Source organism: Ornithodoros turicata, chromosome 3 (assembly GCF_037126465.1).
Source record: "Ornithodoros turicata isolate Travis chromosome 3, ASM3712646v1, whole genome shotgun sequence".
In the NCBI taxonomy this organism is placed as follows: Eukaryota; Metazoa; Arthropoda; class Arachnida; order Ixodida; family Argasidae; genus Ornithodoros; species Ornithodoros turicata.
Window position 1 is genome coordinate 44339806 of NC_088203.1, and position 11899 is coordinate 44351704.

Consider the following 11899-nt stretch of genomic DNA (forward strand, 5'->3'; position numbering starts at 1 on the left):
CAGATCTGGTAGTTCTCCGTACTGTTTTGCTCTGTTTGATTTGTATTTTATTTTTTTACAATAGTAGAAGTGGCCCGGGGCCCGTGGTGCCATCCCCGGCTGCCGTACCCTCTCGCCGGCCCTGACGGTTGGCAGTGCGGGCCATGGAACATGTGCTCTAGATCTTGGAGTTGGAGTTAGGAAAGAAGATCTTAGTCAGATCTTGGAGATTACCGCAGTTTATATACACCGATTTTATATAATTAATGGGCGTATGCAAAACGGGCCGCTCTGTGTCAGTATCAAGGAGGATTACTGAAAAGAAAGCATTTTTATAACGCCATCTGTTTACGAACTGTTGAGCCGGGAGTCCTTCACGAAACACCAAGTATAGATGGTACAGTCTACCATAGGGTTCAAGAACGGGACCTCATTCTTCGTGTTGAAGAATGCGCATTTTGCTCGTCGTGGCGGCGCCTTGACGTTAGCTCAACTATACGTGCATGTCGCACTCTGCACATGTCGTGCACTGCGCATGTGATAAAGAATAGCGGGTATGGAATGCGCGCATGTTCACTGCTCACTAGTCGGCGTCATGGGAGTAAGTTCAAGAATAACTGTTATGAATCGCACCACGGACAGCTGCGGTGTCGTGTGCTAAGGTAGAATTCGGGGGAAATATTACGAACGCTGTGCGCTTTGATGAAACTCATCCCCTTTGGCGCAGTGTGTAGAGAGTAGGTCCACTATTGATCACAGACCAGATGAAACTGTCACGTGATTGATTGATTTGTTTCATTTCTAGTACATGCAGTAACCACGCACCTTCACCAACGCATTGTGTTTGAAACACTTGTGCTTTGCGACTCAACGTATGCGAACACTGTACGAGCCGGCCGTCTAAAGGATCTGGAGTATTATGTTTCTCTGTTCTTCAACTCTGTGAGTATTATTTTAAAACATTATCTTCTTCGGAACATTTCTGCATAATAGTAAGGAACATTCATCAATTGGAAGGAACCGTTACGTCCAACTTCCTTTAAACATAATTACGACATATAATAGTGTTCTCGCGATGTGAAGACGCGAATGAATTGTTATTATTCATTTCAAGAATCCCTGTTCTACGCATTTCAAAACATTCTCTCCCCCCCTCATAAGTATAAAATCAACATTAAACGCATTGTGATGGCTTAATATTCTGCTGAACACAGTTTCATTGAACACAGTGGCAATTGGCCAGTTGCTACCGCAACACAATCGCGCTGTGAGCCACAAGCCACGACCGGCACAATTGGTTATTGGTTATTTTGCCGCGCCAAATGGTAAAGGGACTGTCGCATGCAGCGGAATACAAACCGAAACTTTGGTGTGCGTGTATCAGGCCGTCGATAATATTGATAACGGCGACAACGTCATACTTCGCGCGCAATTTAAGCAAACGTGCAGTAAGAGTAGACGACGGTATAGCGGAAATCTCTCACCCAAAAACCATCAAAACGTTACACTAAATCCTTACGAAGGAACCAATCACAACACGCGGAAAAGAATCGCTTCGCTTCGAGGTTTCCGCTGCCAATATTTTGCCCGGCACTTGTGGAATCTCGTTCTAAATTATAATGGAAGATCGACGGGAAGATTTGAACGCTATTTGCTGGCTTTGCTAATACTTCATAATAGGAAGCGCAAAGTTAAACGTGCGCAGCGACACGAACGCACACACGTTCAACGTCAAAACGCCAGCGCGGCGCTCGTCTTTTGTGGTTGTCTCTGTGTATTTATTTTAGGGCTTCCATTTAAAACTCAACACCGACAGGACTAGCACCCAGTTATAACCATTGGTAAAGTAACCCTATGTAAACTGGTCACACATAGTGTACTTGCTTCGCTCCGGAATGTGCCCGCTTTTCACGGATGGCGACTTCGTTCATATAACACGGATTATGAAAAACAGGTATGTATACTTTCTTCTTCAACGAAAATTATCTTTAACTGCACGTTAAACAGTGCGCATTATTATAGTGTGAAGTCCGTTATGTCTGCACGAAGCAGGACTCTGATGGCCTGCAGTAAATTCGTTTTGCAGGTGCGCAAACCCACAACAATCGCATCTTAGTCTCCTAAGGACTGCGAATACCCCAACCGAAAATGGTGTCCGCATGTTCCTAAGTTTTGAAGGCATACTTGGCTAATGTACACGACAAGAAAGCAGCAGGGTGCAAGTTCCAATTTTGGTGCCAGCGCCGTTTCTTTGAGTTCTTGGTTGTTTGATATTTAGCTAAGGTGGACAAAACCCCTTCACTCTCTATTGGCATTAGGTTTTGAACTATTGGAAAACTGATGCATGCGGCCATGACATGAATGGCAAAGGAGAAGTATCCATAATCGGTACGTATCGGGGAACGTGTAACGTTTGAGTTGATGTGCTTCTTGTATGGACAATTGGTTGCAGAGGTGTTAGTGTTATGGAGGTCTATTGCAACTAGGTTATTTATAATTTTATATGCTAATTGAAGTGATCTGAACGCAATATATTTCTCCATAGGTAATATTTGAAGAGTACATAGGCGAATGCTATGGGATGATGTCTCTGTTAAAGGGACTCTGACCAGAAACTGTGGGAGCTCTTTCGTACTTGTAGTCGATAAAGCACCCAACAAGGACTCTCCATGCGAAAATTCACGCATTAAAACCCCACGGTTTCTCTAAACTCGAATTTTAAACATTCGACTTCATCCGAGTGCAGCACGCCTAGCGTCAAACCGAGAAAACATACGTTTATATAGAATATCCACCCCGGCCCACCATCAAGATGACGTCAACACGGGGGCCACTCGCAACACCCACAATTGGCTCAAACGCGTCACGTGGTCACGCAATATCTGTCAATTTCCTTCATGAAATGGCATTTCTACGTTAATATGTTTTTGTTACAGAGCCTCAAAAAGAAAAATATACCCTGCATTTATCACCTGCAACAGTTTCTACGATTTTCTTTTCAATCTGTACACGGCGTTCGATATATGCTTCCGTATCCGGTCAGCTGTAATGGATGCCGTATGCCGAGCTTGCGAACTGCGAACTTGTGTGACTCCCGGTTCATCCTCTTTGTTCGGGTCATTGGGTTGGTGTTGGAGTTGGTCACCATATTCTGAACGTTTCACCTATCGTTGCGGTGTACTGTTCTTGATCTGCTGCGAAGCGACGAACCGCAACGGCAGTCACTCGCCTCAGCGAACTTCTGTCTGCTGCATCTCAAAGGAGCATGGGGACCTGATGATACCTTCAACTAAAAAAACCAAATGTGCTCTCGTGTGGTCCTGACGGAAAAGTAGTATCAACAAGGTTAGCACATTTATTTTTCAGTTCCAAGTCTACGTACTGAAAAACCATGCAGGTGCAGTCGATCATTCTCGTAGCTGTTGTGTAACGCGTATGCTTTCTTACATATCCCACAGAACCCTCCACTTTTTCGACCAAGTTATCGTTATGAGATCCTTCTGATGGCTTCTTACTAGGCTATGCCGCTCCGAAGCATTGAGATGACGAAGCGTCGTGGTAGCTGCACCTCTGCCTTCGAAAGATGAATCAGTCATTCCACACTGTGCTTACTGGCTTTGTATAGAGTCTGGCAAATCCGACAGACTTGGACTGCCTTTTTCAAGAAAGTTTGAAATGTAAGTATGTGTATATTGGTTTCACATATCCACCACATATTGAGCGTGTGTATGATTGTACTTTATATGCTACAGCCGTATCAGCGTACATATTATTCAACACGTAGTGTGGCAAACTCGACATCAGTCACACAAAGCCAACAATTGCCTTTTCTTCAATTGCTTATTTTATCATATCATGTTTTTGTCTATATCTCAATTTACCAACCAACAAGTATATTATTTTAGTATAATCATCTGATATTTAACAAGTCACAGTTTTACCATGGTTTTGGCGCACTATAGCCCGAGTTGCTTATGCGTCATTAAATTGAATCATCGTCATCTTCAACTGCCATTATTCAATTGAAGTGCCAGGTGGATATAATGATATGGCAAGATATATTTTTTTGCTGTCATCCTGAATTGCTCATTTCAGAAGAATAGTCACCGTGAAGTTTGTTTTCGTTTTCAGAAACATTAGAGGACTAAAACCAAACACTTTTCTTTCAGAGCATCCCTTATGCACCTGCATTTCAATTCCAATCTGTATTACAAGAATGACAGACCACTCAACAGAGATGAACATCTGAAAGTGAAAGAGCTGGAATGAAGATACGTTAATCTGTGTCAAAGGTTCTTAGTATGTGTGCGAGTCGAGGACATAGGTCTCAAGCTTATTCCTGTCTTCAGAAGAGGTGACAACTATGCTCCTTCTATCTATTAACCAGCTCCACTTTTTAGGGTTCCCTGTAAACTAATGGAGCACATCATGTACTACCACGTTGTCAACCAAGTTGACTCTGTCAATTTCTTTTTTAAAAATTCCAGCATGCTTTAGAAAAGGGTATTCAGCAAAACTAACGTAGTGGAATTCGTTCACAGCATTTCAAACTGTCTTGATTTCTGGGTCCATGTAGATGTAGTATTCTTTTTATTTTGTAAGGGCTTTTGACACTGTGCTCTACGCTCGCGTGTTGGCCAAAGTAGCCTAATTAAAATTTGATCCTGCTACCTGGGTATGCAGTTTCTCAACTAACCGTAACTGTGGCGACAACTCGTGAGGAGAACCTATCATATCGCCACCATGCAGCATTTGTTATATTACAATCGCTTCACATTTTAATCTAGTCAAAAGCAAGGCCTTTTGGTGATCGGTCTTGTATAATTACGTGCCCCTCCGTTATGTAACACCACACTGGGTTCTTCAACCTATGAGAGAGAAATAAATATATTGCCAAGTAAATTGTCTACAAGGCTCGTTATTCCATTTCGCCACACTACCACAAGCAATTGTTAGAGTAGTGGCCAGGGTATGAAGCTCGCCACTAATCATCATTCAAACAAAGTTCATAATGTAAAATGCTTTACTCAGAACACTGGCTTAACACAACAATTAAGAATAAAGAGAGTAAACGTTTCATTGCCTATCCAGGTGGCATCATCCCTCCAACAGAGAACAATCAAAAACAACATCAAAGGAGTCAAATCGGTGGTCCGCATTCCTTTCATCCAATGTATTTCATACGCTATTTGGAGGGCACTGTGCCCATCAGGCATTTTGACTGTGCATATCAAGTTGAGTGCATAGAATGTGATACAACCTACATTGGCGAGATAGACAAAAGACGTGGGACAAGACTAAAAGAGCCAGGGCTACTAATGCTTAGCTTAACTAAACAGGACCGAATCAGTTTACCACTGCTGTCCTAAGGGACATATATTTTGATGGTGCAGTAACCTTTGCTCATGACTAGCGATGGGACCCTAGAAAGTTCTTAGAATCCTGCTTTATCAGGCGTGATGCTTCAGCCTGTAATACATACCGTGGCCCCCTATCGGATGTGTAAGATTCCCTCTTAGATAGGCTGATGTGCTCATCTTTGGCCTCTGTTGTACTGATGATGCCACCCGGATAGGCGACAAAACGTTTACGCTCTGTTTTTATTCGTTGTGTTGAGCGGTGTTTGCAGTAAAGGACGCTACATTATGAGGTTGTCACCCGGCTTCTGGAATATATTTTCAAATAAAGTTGTTGTTTTACAAAGCTCAATACATTGCAGAAATCATTCTTGTTGCCTATTGTTTTGGGGGTGCCATTCTTGCAGTCACATGAAGCACTGAAGGGCCAATTTAAAAAAAAGGCAGTCTGATTTATGTTCTTGCCGACATGGCACAGCGTATGTACGAGGTAGCTCCATTTCAGAAGCCTGAGAACACTCAAAGCAATTAGTGTGCTAGCATCAGATATGGTGCACAGCATTACATATTTGCTTTTGCTAGGGCAACTAAGAAGGGTGGATAGAAAGGCAGTTACAAACCTGTTTCCACAAAAGACACTCAGATTCATTAGCAATTTCCTCCAAGAAAGCCAAGGCTTTTTCTAGATTACTAGAACATGGGTACCTGGTTATAAATAACAAGAATTCATCTACCAGAAGTCAGTGTTTCACACACCCTGCTTTCCATCAACACTATTAAAAGGTGTGACCCCCAAACCTGCACAAAATTCCTGGAGAGTCTTTACTGGACACTGTTGCTGTCCCTCTCACCAGGTGCTCTCTATGAACCCGATTCACAGTTCTGGATGCACTGCCTGAGCTAACTTCAGCATGCTTTCCCAACACGAATGGTAACTGCTATGAGGAGTGTTGTACTTACTGAAAGCAACATGAAATGCTGTACCTTGACAGGTAAACGTTGATATCCTTCTTAAGACCGTAGAGAGATGTTCCTTGCTCCCTTTCTTCCAAATCTTACTATCAGACGCAAGCCCACTTGCCACCAAGCCAATGAGATGTGCCTCACAGTCAGTGCAATCAAGGGAATCTATCACTGAGGCTCAGAAAAGCTGTTTTCCATCGGGATCTGATCCAGCACTGAGCCGTGAGTAGCCCCGTGAAAGTACCAGGGTTTCTTCGAATTTTAGATGTGCCAGCATTTGTTTTCCTCCCCTCCTTCTTTTTATGTAGTAACTGATTACTTTAGCCTTGTACTGCTTTGGAGATTGAAGATGCGGAGATGATAAAGAGGTGGAACTAGGCTTTATGCAAAATGAGGCAAAGTGTGACTATGTACAAATCTTCTGAGAATGTCTATGTATCATTCACACAAAGAGAGGATACGTGTTACATCTTTTTCCGTTTTGATATTTATTTATTTATGAATATATCTCAAAGGCCATTGCAGGCATTACATGAGGGGGGACATCAACATGGGTCACTTAACAAATACGGAAGTTACAAGGAACATACATATTTGGAAGACAAGACTCTATTTTTTGTTCGTTCATCAGTCTTGCTCAAGAAATTGTTCACTGTAGCAATGGTACACAATGTCACGAAAGGAGTGCTCATCTATCATTCCGCAAGACTCATTAAAAAGGACTAGTGTTGTGTTTCAACGCAACATGTTGAACTCATGAACCATGCATCATCCTGAGAGCTATAGATCATCCTAAATACAGATGCTGAATTATTTTAAATGTGATAGACGAGCTGTGCGAAGAGGTACCCCCAGTTAGGATCTTGGGTACTTGAAGCCTGTGGCATTTTCTGTGGGAAAGGCTTGCAGACCCTCTTCACTGCACAGGCTGGGATGACCATGATCTTGTTTTTTCCAAGCTTGTGCCATACTCACCTTGCAAACTGGCGATACGCAGTGTATCTGCATCGTCTACACAGATTACATAAAATATAGTTTAGGCAAATAGGTAACCGGTTACAGTACAGTGTGTGTGCATTGTCATCTACATGTACCTGAGAGTAACTGCAGTTTACCTGCCCACACCTTGTACATTACTACACATGCTGTGTTCTTTTAGAACCCAAAATTGTTTTACTTTTCACTGAATCGACAATCAAGAACACTCAATATCGCTAAAAACCTACGCTAAAACCTTATGCACAGGGCAATACATAAAAACGTGACTCAGGACACAGCACACTGACAATTACAAAATTGCCTATATTGGTTTTCTCCAGTTCAGAGTCTGTACTGTATAGCCTTTTTATGTGCTGCGCCCTGTACTGGAGTTTTTAACGACTCTATTGCAGGACCAAACCAGTTTTGGGCGCCCAAATTTTAACATCGTTCGACAAGGACACATGTGACTTACTTGTGAATACAGTCGCTCATAGGTTCGCGTGCCCACGGAGTTCAATATGCGACCTTCAGGACAGTCATATTGAAGAATAGAAGTTGGAAATCTTTGTGGGTTGTAATGCACTCATACTGCAGTCATTCGGCAGTGTTTTCGAGCTCCTTGCAGCACAAGCATTCGATCTCCTTCGGCATTATGACACACCAGCCACACCGGCACCATGAACAGCAAGTGCGCATTAGATATCAGAACACGAAATTTCTGCGAACGTTTACATGTTCGATCACAGTGTGCGTTAAAAAGCTCATCGCTTACCTGAAGACAGGCGACTCATGCTGTTTGCTTCATCTGTAACTGATGTTCGTAGAGCTCTAACTTCGTCTCGCATTCGCGGCATCGGCGACGTTTCGAAAGCCTACCGAGCTGTTCAGCACGCAGAATTTTCTTCTCGATGTCTCGATCGCAGAAAGGTCAGAAAGAAGTTCCGGGCTCGAAGTCTCCGCATTTCTGCCTTCGACGTCCATATTGAAGATCGCTTTCCGGACGGGCCGCCGCGCTCTCACAAACTCACTAACAACAGAACTTCCGGTCCGGGCGCCCAATGAAACGTGGCCCTCGTGACTTCGTCACGCACACGGAAATTGGCGGATGTCCACTGCAAAGAGGCTAGATTTCGGCCCCGATTGCGCGAGTTGAGGGGGAAAAGCGAAGCCGGTTTTCAGCTCCCTGTTTGGCAAACTTTGCCTCCGCGCACAGCCAAAATATTTCGCGTGTGGCTTGGAGGCATATTATACCTTCGTAATAGATGCAAACGAAATATTTGTCGAACTTCTGGTCAGAGTCCCTTTAAGAAACAGTATGATTCACAAGGCATTATCTACGATGGTTTCGACAGGCCGTATAGATGTTTTGTATGTTGGTCCATAAATTGTTATGCCGTATGATATGTGAGAGTGTACAAATGAGTTATAGATCATTAGTAACGTCTTAGTGTTAAATATGTATCTCAAACGATATAGAATGGGGATGTATGCCCCCGTCTTCTGACAGGTAGAGTTAATATGCCTTTTCCATGAGAGGTCTTGTTCAAATATGATGCCGAGAAATTTGGAATCGTTAACTTTCTGTAGTGCTTTGTTGAATATCTTCAGATTGAATGTTGTGTGTAGTGGTTTGTTTTTTTGGTTTAAAAATAACGTAATTGGATTATTTTAGGTTAGTGACTAGTCGACTGGTCGAAATCCAGTGTGATAATTTTTGGAGAGCTGTGTTACCTAGTTCATATAAGTGGGTTATATCTTTGCTTGTCAAGAACAGGTTGATGTCATCTGCGTAGAGGATGGCTTTACATCCAAGAAAGTTAGGTAGATCATTGATGTAAACTAGGAAGAGGAATGGACCTAAAATGGATCCCTGTATTGTATGCAGCATCTACACAATGAGGATTTCGGAAAATCTTCAGGTTTGTGAAAGTGTGCAGGAATGATTTTGTTATTCTTCGATGGTACAGGCATGTAAACAACAAAACAGAAATGCCAGTTTAATTGCTGTAGCTTCTTTCATTGTTGTTGAAAATGCGGGTAAGAACAGACAGACACAGAGCTTAACCGAATGCAGTTTATGGGTTTTAGCTAGGTTCTTGCAGTGCTACATTTTACATTTTCTCTTCTTTGTTGTGTCATTCCTTTGACCCTACCTTGTTCTGGTTTGTACATTGTTTGTACATTGCGTCATGTCGTGTGCAAGACATGCTAATTTTCTAATGCTGTGGTCCCCCTTCAAATCCACATACGCGGTGGAGGGAGGCAAAGGGAGCCGGTGTCCTTTTTATTGAGTAGGGGCTCTTTGACAACCTGGTCCGCCCCGGGTGGGCCGTGTCCTTGAATGCACGGCCTATAAAATGGTCGTTGGGACACTACCCTTGTGGTGCTGTTCCCTGGAAGATTTTTTAAAAAATTTTTTTCTGACATGGTGCAATATAATGTACATGGTTTCATTTTCGTTGACAGTATTGAAACACGCACTACTAAGGAAGAGTGTGTTGTGACAAGAAGATTAGCACTCGTCATGAATGTATGTAATACCCAGTTACTCAAGCAAATCCACAAAGGCCTTGAGTTGGCATATTAAAACACACACATCTTTCCTCTCCGTCGTCACTTTACTTTGGTATGTTGTAGAAAACCCAGCGACAGAGGAAGACGCAACACAAGACAACCGTTTTGCGAATTCCCTTGTCTCGTGGTTTTCCGTGGTGTATAACCAGCTAGCCTACGTTTTGATGTGTTCTACGTTACCTTAGTAAGAGACGGCATACGGATTCATGCTCAAAAATTGTCAGCCGTTCCATCATGTGTGGAGATCATAGAAATGAATTCTTATTCCATTATGTTTATTTATGCAGAAATGATATATTTTCAGTGTAGTCTGTTATGTTATCTTTCTGTGATTGCCGATGTTTTACTAGTGTTTCTCAAGTTTATTAGTGAGATCGTTGTGTTACATGTTACAATAAAACAGCTTTCATTGGTGCAGCTGTCTTGTTACATTTCGCGTGAGTGTAACGCTGACACGCTTTGACTTAATGTTCTGATCCCAGGCCCGAATGGCATGATTGAGTGAGTTTGGAGGGCAGTTTGGGGGGTGGGTTTTGCATAAACATGACTCTCGTGTTGTGTCTCTTGACTACAGTTCCTTTCTTGAAGTGCAGGACAGGCAGGAGGCTTGGACAGTTCGATAAAAACAAAAAAAGTATATAAAGGACCATGGAAAACAGAGAGCATATCTGCTGCATTCTGACTACTTTGAATCAGGGCCCGGAATTATTTTTCGGGGTTCGGTTCAAGTTCCAGTTCATGGTTATCGGTTCTGTTCGGGTTCAGCGCAAACCAATAACGGTTAAACCGATATTAATCGGAACCGGTTTACGTGTGCTGTGCTAATTGCTGTCTACACATGTGAGAGGTAATATCAGGTTCCGGCGATGGCTTGGTCCTTCTTGGAAATGCTGGGAAAAAAAGTCATGTGAAATGGCGTAGAGCATAATATTGAACTCCATTGCAAAAGGCCATCACCGATTTCTAAAGAAAACAAAAAAGAAAGCGGTCACGTGGTAGGTAGGAGTATCCCAAAGTCCTATGCGCAGGCCGGAACGCTACTTCCCGTTGAAAAGAGGGCGAGAGGCCGCTCCTGTGTTTCCTTCCTCCATGCTGTGGTCCACACGCCAACCTTTTTCCCCGTGGTCGCTAGAGGTTTGCGTTGCTTTCGGGTTGCCACTGTGGACTATTAAAATTTACGTCGCCTTGACACTGCGACTCTGAATGAAAGGAAGCAGAACACAAAAAGCAGATCACAAAATTTAAGTAGAAGAACTGCGTGCATCACGAACCAGCGGGTCTGGACTACGCAATGTTCGGATCCTGAAGCCAGGCCCAATCACTGAGGCGGATACATGTCGATGACGCTTCTTGCTAGCAGGACGTCTTCATTGTCCGACCCTCTATTCTATTTCTTATACCATATGCGGGAGGAACGAATGCCTGCGACGGGTCGGACCGCCCCCACTCCTCCTTTCTTGCTTCTCGGAACGCCGTGATGATGCTCGACGAATTTCCAGCAGGCGCGTTGAGTGATTTTTTCTCTTTGAGAACACGGATGAAATCAGCAAGTGTTCGAATAGCTGCAGCAGCTGTACACCGCAGGTTGTGTAAGCTTGTCATATGTTTCAGAGAACCGCCAACACCATCGCGTGCATTTTTGCGTGACCACTAGCAGAATACAACCATCTCACTAGCAGCCTGTTCTTCGTCATCTCGTATAGCTGATATATATTCTTGAAGTGCGCAGCTGCACCGTCTGAGATATAGATAGCGTGAACACAGAAATGCTGTTTTCGCTTCCGGTTTCGAACCCTGCTTTGAATGAGCGAGAGTGCTCTATGAAGTAGGAACACTTCATTTGAAAACGTTTTTAGTGAGTAGAAAAGTCCAGTAGTGGCAATTCCACTGGCTAGTTACAATGACTGTACAAAAACATCACTCGACGAAATAGCTTTGTCTTTGCGGTCGAATCGCGTGCACCGTAAAAGCCCAACCGCATAAGACGATTTTCTCGACGGGAAGCCGGCGAATTTTCTCACGGGCACCACAACTCGGCGGCGAAA

General features: G+C 43.3%; 1 long non-coding RNA gene across 1 annotated transcript; it reads left to right on the forward strand.

The window, feature by feature from the left end:
* The first annotated feature begins 3035 nt into the window (after positions 1–3035).
* On the forward strand, positions 3036–4458 carry LOC135386966 (uncharacterized). Its single transcript, XR_010420743.1, has 3 exons — positions 3036–3324; positions 3438–3656; positions 4149–4458. It is a non-coding gene; the product is annotated as an uncharacterized LOC135386966 (long non-coding RNA).
* The last annotated feature ends 7441 nt before the right edge of the window (positions 4459–11899 follow it).